This window comes from Hyperoodon ampullatus, assembly GCF_949752795.1.
Source record: "Hyperoodon ampullatus genome assembly, chromosome: 16".
Taxonomy (NCBI): domain Eukaryota; kingdom Metazoa; phylum Chordata; class Mammalia; order Artiodactyla; family Ziphiidae; genus Hyperoodon; species Hyperoodon ampullatus.
The window spans coordinates 27993252-28010453 of NC_136929.1; positions in this window are offsets into that span (position 1 = coordinate 27993252).

Consider the following 17202-nt stretch of genomic DNA (forward strand, 5'->3'; position numbering starts at 1 on the left):
TTTCAGAAGAAAAAATTTTATGAACCTGGATTCTTACATCTTCCCATACTTAGAAAAATACTAAAAAAAACCATTAACTAAGATATCTGTTCCTCGTGACTAGCAACAAACTTCTACCAAGCTGTGAGCTTGATTGCACATACCGGCTTCCCCAGAATCACGTATATACTGACCTCCCCTCTTAACTCTTTGGAACAGTTCTCAGAGCTCTCTGAGAGACTGTCTCCTGGGTTATAATCCTCAGTTTGACTTGAATGAGATTTTCCGTTTCTTTCTTAGACTGTTGATTAGTTTTTTCATTGACACGTATAATGCAGTGTCAATATTGTAAATCCAGTGTTAATATTATTTTAGTTACTAAAAAACATTAGTCTGAGAAGGGGTTTAACCAGGCTGCCAAAGAGATCCATGGAACATGAAGCAAGGTTAAGAGCCCTTGCCCTGGGCACACTAATTTCCTGTACTAATTTTAATGCAAGAGGTTAATAGTATCTTGATGTTAATCAAATCATTAACAGCCCTCCTCCCCCCAAAGCTATGAAACTTGGGTACACGTACCTGTTTTACAGGTGCTTAACTGGCTTAAACAAATACAATCAACTATATAGCAATATATAGGCCCTATTTTCAGATTTTTATTGGCAGTTTCACTTACCTACAGCATAACTTATTTTAGGTCAAAGATAATTTAACAGTATAATTTAGTGTGAATTTAATAAAGTTACAAATTATATCCACTTGAAGGAATTAGTGTCACACACTTAATATGTGATACTTTAAAACAAACGACTGTGGAGCTATAGTTAACCCTCTACCCTAATCCTAAATCAAGTAATTCCAGATTTAAACTCTTTTACTTGTTACATGAAATCTTTTAAACAATTCTTTACAATCTTCTAGTTCGTTATTGCATATATTTTTACTTCTGTTGTGAACAGTTTGTTAATATTGTCAAGAAAGCTTCAGAACAAAAACGTCTCTTTGCTTTCATGTATATCAAGCAAAAGGAAGCAGTTCCTACCATTCAGTGAGCAGAAATACATGATTATTAAGGTTTTTTTGTTTTGTTTTGTTTTTTTTGCAGTACGCGGGCCTCTCACTGTTGTGGCCTCTCCTGTTGCGGAGCACAGGCTCCGGACGCGCAGGGTCAGCGGCCATGGCTCACGGGCCCAGCCGCTCCGCGGCATGTGGGATCTTCCCAGACCAGGGCACGAACCCGTGTCCCCTGCATCGGCAGGCGGACTCTTAGCCACTGCGCCACCAGGGAAGCCCATTATTAAGGTTTTGACACACTTGACATTTACTATACTTAATCCTCCCAACAGCCCTGTGAAAAAGGTGCTACTTCCCTCTTGCAGATTGCGGAAGTGTTGACACAGAGATATTAGTAACTTTCGCAACATCACTCAAGGTAGATCCCCAGCAGGCAGACGTGGAACTTGCTCCGGCCAACCGGTTATCCTGCTTCTCGAGTTGACTAATATCTCCTCCTCCTTCTTCTCCTGTTCCTCCTTATCCTCAATGATGTGGGCGGATGCCTCTGCGTTTTCATAGGCAGCTGCTCTTTCCCCTGCCTGATGTCGGTACCATGTACACTTCTTCTTTCTAAATTTAGGCATCACTGACAGTCTTAGGCTATGAAAATGTCCTTCTGGGTCAAGAGTTAGAATCAGCCTCATGGGTTTGCAATCTTCCATCCATGACTTATGACCAGCATCTATCTCCAGGCTAAGAAAGGTAGGTTTCTTCTTGAAAGTAGATGTAGTCCTTTATTTATAACACTGCACATAACAAGGGCTTAGTAAATTTTTGTTGGAGGAAGATAAGGTTAGTAATTTAAAAATCTAACAGGGGAAGTAGAGATGTAATTGATGGAGATTGTAGATTTCACCCTTTAATAGTACAAGACTAAATTTCTTTCAAATATCTGGTCAATATATGAGGTCATACAAAAGAAACTCGGGGAGCATCCTAGCTAAACAAGGTAAACACATTCTTTGCTGTTGCTTTCCTGTGATCGTAGAAGAAAACTAGGTTACAGATATGGTTATTGGACTTTCTAAAAACTTGCTACATTTGTGAAACGCAAAATATCAGGAGGAGCACAGCATCCTAGCCAAGACTGGCTCCTTTCACCGCTCTCAGTTACAGTCCACACTGTATCTGGTCATCAACCTTTCCATTTTAAGTGACCTAAGAAATTATTTGTCCTTCAACTCTGATGCAGATGAAAGGGTGCAGTGGCACTTCTCGTTCAGTTTTTTGTGTGTCAAAAACACCACTTCAACTTCTGCTTTTGGAGCTGAGCAGTTAAAAAATCTATTGAACACGATGCAAAAAATTGTTTCAATTGAAATATAGTTGATTTACAATAGTGTATTAGTTTCAGGTGTAGAGCAAAGTGATTCAGTTATACATATATATATATATATATATGTATTTCAGATTATTTTCCACTATAGGTTATTACAAGATGTTGCATATAGTTCCCTGTGCTATGCAGTAAAACCTTGTTGCTTATCTGTTTTATGTATAGTAGTTTGTGTCTGTTAAGCCCATACTCCTAATTTATCCCTCCCCCCCCCGCCTTTTCCACTTTGGTAACCGTAAGTTTGTTTTCTATGTCTGTGAGTCTATTTCTGTTTTGTATACAGATTCATTTGTATTATTGCATTTTTTTAAAATTAAACAATTATTGTATATAAATATTGATGTTCTCTTTTGGAATAAATTGCATGGAAGTTACTTTGGTCCAGCTAAAGGTAGGATTCCGTATTTTTTTCCCTCTTAAATTTAAAGATAATTTTGAAATGAAACATTCTGGTTAATAAAATCTGGGTTACGGCTGCCTGGCACACCTTTTCTTCCTTCCCAGCACAAGGGACAATAGCTGCAGCTTCCCCTAGTCCTGATGTGTACGCAGTTTCATCAGGCGCGCTCTCTCTCCCGCCCGACTGGTGACCCCTGGCCAACACCCTCTCCATCAGGCTGTGCGCGAGGCCGGTCCGCCGCCAGGCGGCGATCGAGTGCAGCCCGCTGCCGTCCCATCCCGCAGCAAGTCTCAGCGGTCCCACCTTCGTCCTGGCGGATGTGGCGTTTCTGTGGCAGCCCTGGCAGCCCCTTTCTATGGCAGCTCATCAAACTTTGGCGGGGCTGAGGCACCAGGGCAAGGTCAGGACAGCCCGAGGGCAGGAGGAGGGCGCGCTTTCCCTCTGCGGAGTTGCGGGGCAGACGCATCCGAGGACTTTTTCCTTTCGTGCGGTTTACTTCTTTCTAATTTTGAACTGTATTCAACTCTCCCCCTTTGTCCCCTCCACTGGGTCGCCAGCTACTGAACTGCGTTTTAGACAAAGAAAAGCGGGCCCCCTGGGAATGTTAACCATCCTAGTGTGAAGGCAGGGCTTCAGCCTAAGAGGCCCGTCCTTCATCTGCAGCAGCCTGACAGGCACCTCCACGTGGTTGCCCATGGCCAACAGCGTGTTTCTGGTTTGGTTTGGGTTTTCTGGCAGTAAAATATACATAACAAATTTTATCATCTTAAGCATTTTTAAGTCTGCGATTCAGTGCCATTAAGTACATCCACAATGCTGTGCCGCCATACCACTATCCATTCCCAGAACTTTTTCATCATGGCAAACTGAAACTCTACCCGTTTTTGATATTGTGATTTTTTATAAATATATATATGGTCGTCCTCTTGTTTCTGGCTCAAAGCACCTAAAACCCAAGGAATTTCCTAAGTGAAGTGAACTTTAAAGATGTCTTTTGTTATGTTTATAAAGTGACTTTTGGATGCACCTAAGGGGGCTGGTTGCCAGGGGAACGAACCAGATGATTAGAGGATTGGAACTTCCGGTCCCACCTCCCCTGATGTCCACATTAGAGGAGAAGGGCTGGAAGTTGACTCAGTTGTCAATGGCCAATGATTTAATCAATCATGCCTATAAATGACGCCTCCTTAAATATCCAGAAGGACAGGGTTGGGAGAGCTTCTGGGTTGGTGAACACGTGGCGATTTGGGAAGATTGGAAGGTTCAGAGAGGGCTTGGAAAGTCTGCACCCTTCCCCATACCTTGCCCTATGCTCCTCTTCTGTCTGGCTGTTCCTGAGTTATATCTTTTTATAATAAACTGGTCATCTAGGAAGTAAAATGTTTCTCTGAGTTCTGTGAGCTGCTCTAGCACATTAATCAAATCCATGGAGGGGGGGTCATTGGAGTCTCTGATCTATAGCTGGTTGGTCAGAAGCACAGGTGACAACCTGGACTTGAGACCAGTGTCTGAAGCGGGGGCAGTCTTGTAGGGTGGGTCCTTACCCTGTGGGATCTGACGCTATCTCCAGGTAGATAGTGTCAGAATTGAGTTGAATTGTAGGACACTCAGCAGGTGTTATGAGAATTGCTTGTCGGTTCAGGTGGAAAAAACCTGGACAGGCTGGAGTTGGGTGCAGAATCTTACTATTGAACAGTAATTCCCCATTACCCGCTCTCCCAGCCTCTGCTAACCTCTACTTTCTGTTTCCATGGATTTGACTACTCTAGGTACCTCAGGTAAATGGAATCATACAATATTTGTCCTTCTGTGGCTGGCTTATTTCACTTCGCATAATGTCTTCAAGCCTCATCCAGGTTGTAGTGTGTATCAGAATTTCATTCCTTTTTAATGATGAATAATATTCCACTGTATGCATCTATCACATTAATTGATCCGTTCACCTGTCCAAGACATTTGGGTTGTTTTTATCTTTTGGCTATAGTGAATAATGCTGTTATGAACATTGGTGTACAAGTATCTGCTGAGTACCTTCTTTTAATTCTTTTGGGTACATACCTATATGTGGAATCATTGGATCATACGGTAATCCTATGTTTAACTTTTTGAGGAGCCACCATACTGATTTCCACAGTGGCTACACCATTCTTTTAAATAATAGTTTAAGATATGCTACCCATTCATTTTTTTGACTGCAAGACTTGAAGTTTGAAGTCAGAGAATATGTCTATTCATGAGGAACTCACTGAGTTTCCCCAGGAGGAAAAATGACTTGCTTAAAGTCATTATTAGGTAGTGACAAAGCTCCTCCTTTCAGAAACAAGTCTCTTGCTTCTAAAACTTAGGAGAAGAAACCATTTAAACCTAGCACCTATTTACCTTGAAGGGTATTAAAATTTATGTGGCTGTTATTCATTCATTTGTTCAACAGGGTGTTATTGACTTCCTGGAGGGCGCAGGGCAACATCCTACCAGCTCTGGGTTGTTGTTGTTGTTTAATGAACCCAGGTGTCTGTCCTTGAGGTGAAGTTCCTCAGAAGTAGAGGGACTTGTTTACTCATTTTTTAGTGAAGTATAGTTGATTTACAGTGTTGTGTTAATTATTGCTGTACAGCAAAGTGATTCTGTTATACATATATATACATTCTTTTTTAAAAATATTCTTTTCCATTATGGTTTATCATAGGATATTTCATACAGTTCTCTGTGCTATACAGTAAGACCTGTTGCTTATCCATCCTGTATATAAAAGCTCACATCTACTCACCCCAGCCTCCCACTCCATTCCTCCCCCAACCCCCTCCCCCTTGGCAACCACCAGTCTGTTTTCTATGTCCATGATTCTGTTTCTGCTTCATAGACAGGTTCATTTGTGTCATTTTAGATTCCACATATAAGTGATATCATATGGAATTTGTCTTTTTCTTTATGACTTCACTTAGTATGATAATCTCTAGTTGCACCCATGTTGCCACAAATGGCATTATTTTGTTCTTTTTTGTAGCTGAGTAGTATTCCATTGCATGTGTGTACCACATCTTCTTTATCCATTCAACTATTGATGAACATTTAGGTTGTTTCCATGGTTTGGCTATTGTGAATAGTGCTGCTATAAACATAGCGGTGCATATACCTTTTTGAATTATAGTTTTGTGCAGATATATGGCCAGGAGTGGGTTGCTGGATCATATGGTAATTCTATTTTTAGTTTTCTGAGGAAGCTTCATACTGTTTTCCACAGTAGCTGTACCAACTTACATTCTCACGACCAGTGTAGGAGGGTTCCGTTTCTCTACACCCTCTGTAGCATGTTGTTTGTAGGCTTTTTTTTTTTTTAACATCTTTATTGGAGTACAATTGCTTTACAATGGTGTGTTAGTTTCTGCTGTATAACAAAGTGAATCAGCTATACGTATACATATATCCTCATATCCCCTCCCACTTGCGTCTCCCTCCCACCCTCCCTATCCCACCCCTCTAGGTGGACACAAAGCACAGAGTTGATCTCCCTGTGCTACATGGCTGCTTCCCAGTAGCTACCTATTTTACACTTGGTAGTGTATATATGTCCATGCCATTCTCTCACTTCATCCCAGCTTCCCCTTCCCCTTCCCCGTATCCTCAAGTCCATTCTCTACGTCTGCGTCTTTATTGCTGTCCTGCCCCTAGGTTCTTCAGAACCATTTTTTTTTTTTTAGATTCCATATATATGTGTTAGTATACGGTATTTGTTTTTCTCTTTCTGACTTACTTCACGCTGTATGACAGTCTCTAGGTCCATCCACATCAATACAAATAACTCAACTTCGTTTCTTTGTACGGCTAATATTCCACTGTATATATGTGCCACATCTTCTTTATCCATTCACCTGTCAATGGACACTTAGGTTGCTTCCATGTCCTGGCTATTGTAAATAGAGCTGCAGTGAGCATTGTGGTACATGACTCTTTTTGAATTATGGTTTTCTCAGGGTATGCGCCCAGTAGTGGGATTGCTGGGTCATATGGCAGTTCTATTTTTAGTTTTTTAAGGAACTTCCATACTCTTCTCCATAGTGGCTGTATCAATTTACATTCCCATCAAGAATGCAAGAGGGTTCCCTTTTCTCCACACCATCTCCAGCATTTACTGTTTGTAGATTTTTAGATGGTGGCCATTCTGACTGGTGTGAGGTGATACCTCATTGTAGTTTTTTTTGTTTTGTTTTTTGGGGGTTTTTTTTGTTTTGTTTTGCGGTACGCGGGCCTCTCGCTGTTGTGACCTCTCCTGTTGCGGAGCACAGGCTCCGGACGTGCAGGCTCAGCAGCCATGGCTCATGGGCCTAGCTGCTCCGTGGCATGTGGGATCTTCCCGGACCAGGGCACGAACCCGTGTCCCCTGCATCGGCAGGCGGACTCTCAACCACTGCGTCACCAGGGAAGCCCTGTTTCTAGGTATTTTTTGATTTCCTCCTTAATTTCTTCAGTGATCTCTTGGTTATTTAGTAGTGTATTGTTTAGCCTCCATGTGTTTGTATTTTTTACAGATTTTTTCCTGTAATTGATATCTAGTCTCGTAGCGTTGTAGTCGGAAAAGATACCTGATGCAATTTCAATGTTCTTAAATTTACCAAGGCTTGATTTGTGACCCAAGATATGATCTATCCTGGAGAATGTTCCATGAGCACTTGAGAGGAAAGTGTATTCTGTTGTTTTGGGATGGAATGTCCTTTAAATATCAATTAAGTTCACCTTGTTTAATGTATCATTTAAAGCTTGTGTTTTCTTATTTAATTTCATTTTGGATGATCTGTCCATTGGTGAAAGTGGGGTGTTAAAGTCCCTTATTATGATTTTATTACTGTCGATTTCCCCTTTTATGGCTGTTAGCATTTGCCTTAAGTATTGAGGTGATCCTATGTTGGGTGCGTAAATATTTGCAATTGTTATATCTTCTTCTTGGATTGATCCCTTGATCATTATGTAGTGTCCTTCTTTGTGTCTTGTAATAGTCTTTATTTTAAAGTCTATTTTGTCTGATATGAAAATTGCTACTCCAGCTTTCTTTTGATTTCCATTTGCATGGAATATCTTTTTCTATCCCCTCACTTTCAGTCTGTATGTGTCCCTAGGTCTGAAGTGGGTCTCTTGTAGACAGCATATATATGGGTCTTCCTTTTGTATCCATTCAGCCAGTCTATGTCTTTTGGTTAGAGCATTTAATCCATTTACATATAAGGTGGTTATCGATATGTGTGTTCCTATTACCAGTTTCTTAATTTCTTAGTTTTGCGTTTGTTATTGTAGGTCTTTTCTTTCTCTTGTGTTTCCTACCTAGAGACGTTCCTTTAGTATTTGTTCTAAAGCTGGTTTGGTGGTGCTAAATTCTCCTAGGTTTTGCTTGTCTGTAAAGGTTTTAAGTTCTCCATCGAATATGAATGAGATTCTTACTGGTTAAAGTAATCTTGGTTGTAGGTTTTTCTTTCTCATCACTTTAAATATGTCCTGCCACTCCCTTCTGGCTTGCAGAGTTTCTGCTGAAAGATCAGCTGTTAACCTTATGGGGATTCCCTTTTATGTTATTTGTTGCTTTTCCCTTGCTGCTTTTAATATTTTTTCTCTGTATTTAATTTTTGGTAGTTTGATTAATATGTGTTTTGGCGTGTTTTTTCTTGGATTTATCCTGTATGGGGCTCTCTGTGCTTCCTGGACTTGATTAACAATTTCCTTTCCCATATTAGGGAAGTTTTCAACTATAATCTCTTCAAATATTTTCTCAGACCCTTTCTTTTTCTCTTCTTCTAGGACCCCTATAATTCGAATGTTGGTGCATTTAATGTTGTCCCAGAGGTCTCTGAGACTGTCCTCAATTCTTTTCATTCTTTTTCTTTATTCTGCTCTGTAGTAGTCATTTCCACTATTTTATCTTCCAGGTCACTTATCCGTTCTTCTGCCTCAGTTATTCTGCTATTGATTCCTTCTAGAGAATTTTTAATTTCATTTTTTGTGTTGTTCATCATTGTTTGTTTGCTCTTTAGTTCTTCTAGGTCCTTCTTAAACTTTTCTTGTATTTTCTCCATTCTATTACCAAGATGTTGGATCATCTTTCCTATCATTACTCTGAATTCTTTCTCAGGTAGACCCACTGTTTCCTCTTCATTTATTTGGTCTGATGGATTTTTACCTTGCTCCTTCGTATTCTGTGTATTTCTCTGTCTTCTCATTTTGTTAAACTTAGTGTGTTTGGGGTCTCCTTTCTGCAGGTTGCAGGTTCATAGTTGCCGTTGTTTTTGGTGTCTGCCCCCAGTGGGTAAGGTTGGTTCAGTGGGTTGTGTAGGCTTCCTGGTGGAGGGGACTGGTGCCTGTGTTCTGCTGGATGAGACTGAATCTTGTCTTTTTGGTGGGCAGTACCGCGTCTGGTGCTGTGTTTTTGGGTGTCTGTGAACTTATTATTATTTTAGGCAGCCTCTCTGCTAATGGGTAGGGTTGTGTTTCTGTCTTGCTAGTTGTTTGCCGTAGGGTGTCCAGCACTGTAGCTTGCTGGTTGTTGAGTGGAGCTGGGTCTTAGTGTTGAGGTGGAGATCTCTGGGAGAGCTTTTGCCATTTGCTATTACATGCAGCTGGGAGGTCTCTGGTGGACCAGTGTCCTGAACTCAGCTGTCCCACCTCAGAGGCTCAGGGCTGACACCCGGCTGGAGCACCAAGGCTGTGTCAGCCACATGGCTCTGAAGAAAAGGGAGGAAAAAGAAAGAAACAAAGAAAAAATAAAATAAACAAAATAAAGTTATTAAATTAAAAAATAAAAAATATTATTAACAATAAGAAAGTAATAAAAAATAAAAGAAAGAGATGGTAACCAAACCAAAACAAATCCACCAATGATAAAAAGTGCTAAGAACTATACTACAACAAACAAAAAAACACGGACAGACAGAACCCTAGGACAAATGGTAAAAGCAAAGCTATACAGACAAAATCACACAAGGAAGCATACACATACACATTCACAAAAGGAGAAAAAGAGAAAAATATACACGTATAAAAAAAAATGAAGAGAGCAACCAAATCAATAAACAAATCTACCAATGTGAATAAGCTCTAAATACTAAACTAAGACAAACATAAAACCAGAGAAAAATTAGATGCAGAAAGCAAATCCCAAGTCTACAGTTGCTCCCAAAGTCCACTGCCTCGATTTTGGGATGATTCATTGTCTGTTCAGGTATTCCACAGATGCAGAGTACATCCAGTTGATTGTGGAGATTTAATCCACTGCTCCTGAGGCTGCTGGGAGAGATTTCCCTTTCTCTTCTTTGTTCGCACAGCTCCTGCGGTTCAGCTTTGGATTTGACCCCGCGTCTGTGTGTAGGTCGCCTGAGCACGTCTGTTTTTCACGCAGACAGGACGGGGTTAAAGGAGCCGCTGATTCGGGGGCTCTGGCTCACTCAGACCGGGGAGGAGGGAGGCGTACGGAATGCAGGGTGAGCCTGTAGCTGCAGAGGCCGGCGTGATGTTGCCCCAGCCTGAGGCGTGCCGTGTGTTCTCCCGGGAAATTGTCCCTGGATCATGGGACCCTGGCAATGGCGAGCTGCATAGGCTCCCAGGAGGGGAGGTGTGGATAGTGACCTGTGCTTGCACACAGGCTTCTTGGTGGCTGCAGCAGCAGCCTTAGCATCTCATGCCTGTCTCTGGGGTCCACGCTGATAGCCATGGCTCGCGCCCGTCTCTGGAGCTCGTTTAGGCGGTGCTCTTAATCCCCTCTCCTCGCGCACCCCAAAACAATGGTCTCTTGCCTCTTAGGCAGTTCCAGACTTTTTCCCGGACTCCCTCCCGGCTAGCTGTGGCGCAGTAGCCCCCTTCAGGCTGTGTTCACGCAGCCAACCCCAGTCCTCTCCCTGGAGTCTGACCTCTGAAGCCCGAACCTCAGCTCCCAGCCCCAGCCTGCCCCGGCGGGTGAGCAGAGAAGCCTCTCGGGCTGGTGAGTGCTGGTCGGCACTGATCCTCTGTGGGAATCTCTCTGCTTTGCCCTCCGCACCCCTGTGGCTGTGCTCTCCTCTGCGGCTCCGAAGCTTCCCCCCTCCACCCCCGCAGTCTCCGCCCACAAAGGGGCTTCCTAGTGTGTGGACACTTTTCCTCCTTCACAGCTCCTTCCCACTGGTGCAGGTCCCGTCCCTATTCTTTTGTCTCTGTTTTTTCTTTTTTCTTTAGCCCTACCCAGGTATGTGGGGAGTTTCTTGCCTTTTGGGACGTCTGAAGTCTTCTGCCAGCATTCAGTAGGTGTTCTGTAGGAGCTGTTCCACATGTAGATGTATTTTTGATGTACTTGTGGGGAGGAAGGTGGTCTCCACGTCTTACTCCTCCACCATCTTGAAGCTTTCTCTGTAGACTTTTTTTTTTTTTTTTTTTTTTTTTTTTTGCAGTACACGGGCCTCTCACTGTTGTGGCCTCTCCTGTTGCGGAGCACAGGCTCCGGACGCGCAGGCTCAATGGCCATGGCTCACGGGCCCAGCCGCTCCGCGGCATGTGGGATCTTCCCAGACCGGGGCACGAACCCGTGTCCCCTGCATCGGCAGGCAGACTCTCAACCACTGCGCCACCAGGGAAGACCATCTCTGTAGACTTTTTAATGATGGCCATTCTGACCGGTGTGAGGTGGTACCTCACTGTAGTTTTGATTTGCATTTCTCTAATAATTAGTGATGTCGAACATCTTTCCATGTGCCATTTGGCCATCTGTATGTCTGCTTTGGAGAAATGTCTACTTAGGTCTTCTTCCCATTTTTGGTTTGGGTTGTTTGGTTTTGGGGACTTGTTTACTCTTGATTACAATGCAACACGTTGTTAAAGGGTCCAAGGGGCACCCTAGTGGTGGAAGTATGTTTGACCTTCACCTCCACCTTGGGCTGGTGGATCCAATTAATTCCATGAAGCAACTGCAGGCCAATCTGTTTCCAGAATTATTGTTTTAAAAACCAGTTCATGTTTGTTTGCATCTGTCTTTCTTTCCCTTCAGAATGTTCTAAGTCTTTTCACAAATAATGGGATATGTATGTGTTTAGAATCTCTCTCATGTATATCAAAGATAGGAGATATTACTCAATTTTGTAAAAACAAAACTATGGAGCAGAGAGCATGTTTAGAATATTAATATATATTTTAATCAAATACAAAGTTTAATAACAGAAGGCTGAGACTCATGACTTTATGCTTTCTAGCCCTAATGATGCCTTCTCAGAGTCAGGGGACATTTGACTCAGACCAACCCTGTCCACCTCCAGAGGAACTGAACCTTAAGCTTGAGAGTAGACAAGAAGGCAGTGAAGAAGGTATGACTCAAAGGCTCTCCCCAGTATACAGGTGCCTGCCCTGAGCCTCCAAATTCTCATATCTCCCCACATCAGTGCCCCTGCAGGATTTAAGGGTTGGGGGCAAGGGAACTGCAGTGATTCCCTCCCCGTCCAAGCGTTTCTGATGGCAGGTGGGGATGGGTGTAAATCCAGAGTTTGGTGGGGCTAGATGAATAGAAGTGGGGCAAGTGAAACCTTCCAAATCTGCTTTGGGCTCTTGGTATTAAAAGCCCTGGGATTTTAACTCAGAGCCCTGAGGTTGTGAGTTTTATATCTCATTTGCTTTAAATCCTGGATTGCCAACCTGGCAAATGATGGAATCACCTGGGGAGGTTTTAAGACATACCATTGCCCAGGCTAGTGCTATACTCCCAAAGATTCCCATGTAAATAGTCTATTTGGGCCTCGAACACCCCAGGGGATTCTAATATGCAGCCAGGGTTTAGAATGACTGCTTTGGAAAGATTTCAAGGGCTGATTTAATCAATTCTCCCATGTTTTGGAGCCCTATTTGTTCCTGTCTGTCAAATTGGATCCTTTCATCCATCTGTTTAAAAAGCATATATATATATGCTTTAAATACACACACACACACACACACACACACACACACACACTCACACACAATACAGGCAACTAACCTCTTTCTGTTCGGCTTCCTTTCTGGAAGCTAATTTATAGCTCTATTTTTTTTTTCCTCTAGAAATCCCCTGCAGTTTCTCCCTTGCAGTTGACCTGTAATATTTGCAGTTGGTGTTGGCCGTGAAGACACACAGAATTACTTAGTAGTTTTCTGACTTCCTTTCTGGTTTAGGATGTGAGATTGATTTGCTTGATTGTTTTCATAGAGGTAATGACATCATTTGTTTTTATTTCTATTTTTGAAGGTGAAGATACTTGCTCCTAATGTTGAGCAGATGCACATTATTAATCACTTGAAAGAGAGCCCAACAGAAGAGAAGAGAAATATGCCGGAGGAGAGTGCCAGGAGGGCCCATGGAGATGCACAAGACTTGGCAGACCTGAACTTCAGCAAGCTCGATGCAGTCAGGATACCTGGTGAGTGAGCTGAAAACTGTGAGGCCAACTGTTCATTTTTATTAATGCTCCCTGACTTCCAAACCGTCTTCCTGAAAGAGTGGTGCAGGCTCAGCTACCATTTTGAACCTCTGTTCCAGGCTCTGGGTCTGCAGCACATGAGAAACACTTGGAGAATTTTTAAAACCTCCCAATGCCCAGGTAACACCTGAGACCAGTTACATAGGACTCTGAGGGTAGAGACAGACATTAGTGGTTTTGATGCTCCCCAGGTGTCTACTCTGTGGCCGAGTTTGAGAACCAGTGCTCTACCTAGAGTGGCCAGTGGTTCTCAGGCATGGCTGCACCTGAACTTACCTGGTGGGCTTCAAAACCATCAAGGCCTGTGGCCTTAGGGCCTGGATTTTGGAATAAGATTCCCAGGTGAATTTTATATGCAAGCAAGTTAGGGAGCCACCAATCTAGACCTAATGAGTATACGAATCACCTGGAGATCTTGGTCCACTGCGATTCTGATTCAGCTCCTAGGTGACAGGTGGCATGTGGCGTGCGGCCCACATTTGGGCTCTGGGAATCACAGTGGAGGACTGTCTGTTTCTGGACCTTTTCTGTGCAGGAATCATTTATAAATAGGTGACTCCATCTTTTAAAATAAAAGATTGATTTACAACTATAACTGTCTTAGATATTTTTGATTGCTTTTCATGGAGTCCCCTTCATAAGGAGCTATATGTTATATATTTCTTTTTCAAACTCAACAGCTAAAACCAGTTTTAAGATTATTTTAAACGTTCACAGTATTCTTGATATTTTGGGAGGCAATTTGGAGATGTCCCACAGTGAGAACTGGGAGTCATTATTTTAGATTAGGAGTGTGTTGCTCCTAACCCTAATATGTGGATACTTATCTATCTAAATAGGTTGCTTACTCTCCTTTACATATACAGTATTCCAGATATCTATTGCTGTGTAAAAAACAGCGCCAAAATTTAGTGGTTTAAGCAGTAATTTATCATCTTTCCTGTTTCTGTAGGTTGACTGGGCTTAGCTGGGTTTGCTTAAGATCTCTCACACAGTTGCAGTCAGGTAGTAGCTGGGGCTGCAAAACACCACAATGGTGTCTTCACTCCCATGTCTGGTGCCTGAGCTGGGACTGGCTGGCGTGTGGCCACGTGGCAGTCTTGGGCTTCCTTATAACCCATAGACCTCAGGTGCTTAAGTTGCTCATGTGAGAGCTGGCATCGCTCAGAACAAACATTCCAAGAGAACGGGGCTTTCCTCTTACTATCTAACCACAAGAGTTCCTCAGCATCATTTCTGCTACATTCTATTGATTAAAAGTGAGACCAGATTCAAGGAGGGGAGACTATAAAAGGGCATGAACATTGGGAGGCATGGATACTGGGACGTCATCCTTGGAGACTTGCTACACATTATGTGTACACCAAATTTATTATGTATAAACAAATTTAAATATCTATTTACAAAACCCCAGAGAGGGTGAGGGAAATTATTGTATTTGAGCGGCTGGTGTTTTGACAATTTACTCTTTTCTTCCATTGTAAATAGGTTTGCCCTAAGACAACTTTATAAAGATTATTGCCTGGCAGGTCTGATGCTAAAATTAGTGTGTTCACATCTAAGACAGTATTACTTGTAAATCAATAAAAAATTACTGCTATTTTTAAAAAACACTTTTATTCTAGCACATAAAAAGAGGTTTTTGTTTTTAGGAGAAATGAAATTATCTCAAATGCTTTAAAAATATATATAGTTCTACTTTGTACCAAACTTGAAATATTTAGCAAAAATTAGCATCATGATGGGTATTCCAGCTTGCGATTCAGAATTTCATACTGTTGATGCAAAATGTTTATTATTTTTATTATTATTAGGTTAATATAAACCCTTTATGTCTGTCTATAAAGTCCACTTGCTACAAGGGCTACACTGAAACCATAATGATTAGGTCTGTGTTCTAGCATTTTGCACCAACTTTTACAAAAATATGTCTGAGCCACTTTGACAAATATAGATTGCTATCCTGACTTTAAAACCCAGTTAATGAGGAACCCCCCTGGTGGTCCAGTGGCTAAGACTCTGGGCTCCCAATGCAGGCGGCCCGGCTTTGATCCCTGGTCAGGGAACTAGATCCCACATGCCACAACTAAGAGTTTGCATGCTGCAGCGAAGATCCTGCATGCCACAGCTGAGACCCGGTGCAGCCAAATAAATACATAAGTAAATATTTTTTAAAAACTAAGTTAATGAATTAATCAAAGTCATTACCAACTCCAGAAGACTTTAAAGAAATGTTCTTCTGCCATTTGATTCACATGTTATTGCTCTTATATGCCTTAATTCTTTGCTTAAAAATTGATTGATCATAGGTTCTGCCTCAAATAATCCCAGGCCCCCTGTCTTTGCAGGTGGTTTTGTGGTGACCCAGAACTGCATTGTCAACAGTTCTGTAAAGGACATTTCAGCCCTTCCACTGCGCTAAGAAGCCCATGAGCTGGTGCTGCCTTTCCCTGTGCGGGCAGCTGAAACCCTCCTGCTTGTGAAGTCACAGTGGGTCAGGATAATATTGTGGGTGGAGAAGAAAAGGATGAAAGGCTTCCTGTCAGGTAAGCACTCTCCTGTTTCCCTTTCTCCAGATGAATATGTGTGACTGCTTTTCTAATAGCTTAACAAAGTATCTTTCATGATGGGGCTGCAGTATTTGGTGATTGGCCTTAAGGTCGGGGCAGCCATGGCAAGGGGCTGTGGTTTAAAGTGATAAGACCAGGTGGCATTGAACCGTCGAGAAGATGTATTCTTACAAAATACTCTGGCTTAGTCTGTAAGGAAACAGTTTCAATGTAGCAGTTCTCTTGTATGATATCATTCAGCTACATGGATCCAATAGTGCTTACTTGAATTATTTCCTCTTGACCCTAGTCCATATAGCCTTCCTTTCTCTTACTAACTGGGTATTTCAATGAAGCCTCACGTTGGAACAGATTTCTTATGTGCACAGTGCTTGTGAGCTTTTGTTCCAAATATTGTAGTGTTTGAGAGGCTGGTGTGAGCTGATAATTTTAACTCTCTTCACAGTCATGCTGTCAGGTGCCTAAGAAACATTTTCTCCCCCTCAGAGTTCCTCTTCTGATAGGTTTGCTGATGCAGACCCAGCCACTGCCACCCAGAAGCCTAGATGCAAACACAGCTATGGGGATGTGAGGGAATCCTGCCAGGATACTACCAACGAGATGGTGCAGACATGCGCCTTCGTGGCATGGCCCCTCGTGTGAAAATCATGATGGAATGGGGAAAATGATGTGAGGAGTGCTTTATGATGTATTTGAAAAGTGATACTTCACAGTCTTTGGAAGAAATTGTTCAAGTAAAAATAGTTGAGATCCAACCAATTGAATTACACATTTTACCACTTGACGATAGGTACTTTCAATGGGATCGTGACTCACGATGAAGTAACTGTCACTGAATTATCCAGATATCCGTGGTTTCTAGACAAGCACCTTGTCTTTTTTATTTGTCATTTGTTAAAGTCGGAAGCAATACTTTCATGCCGTGTTTTAAACAGATGGGCATTGGACCATTGCAAAGGCTTTTTACTGAACCTCCAGGTTGGCTTCTGTATGGACACCAGCCGTAACTGGAATGGGTTGACTTGTTTTTAGAATTAACTCCAACAAAGGGCAAGGAGAATTTTTTAAGTGAGACAACGATATCTGAATGTAGATATCTGCATTAGCAACTGAACTTGGTGACTAGACAAATTTTCATTATTTCTGTGAAGGTATTTATTCTGTTCTGTCTGATTCAGATAAAGCCATGACACTTGAAGCATCATACATTCTTTTAATGTGCTGTGCAACTGTCAAGTGCTGGGCAGGGTTTCATCAGGAGCCAGAGTAGTGGCTTCTGAAACACCTGCTTTGGATGCCTTTTGAATGATCACTTTTTGTGAACTATCACTAAGCTATTTTTTATTTATTTATTTATTTTATATTTATTTTTGGCTGTGTTGGGTCTTCGTTTCTGTGCGAGGGCTTTCTCCAGTT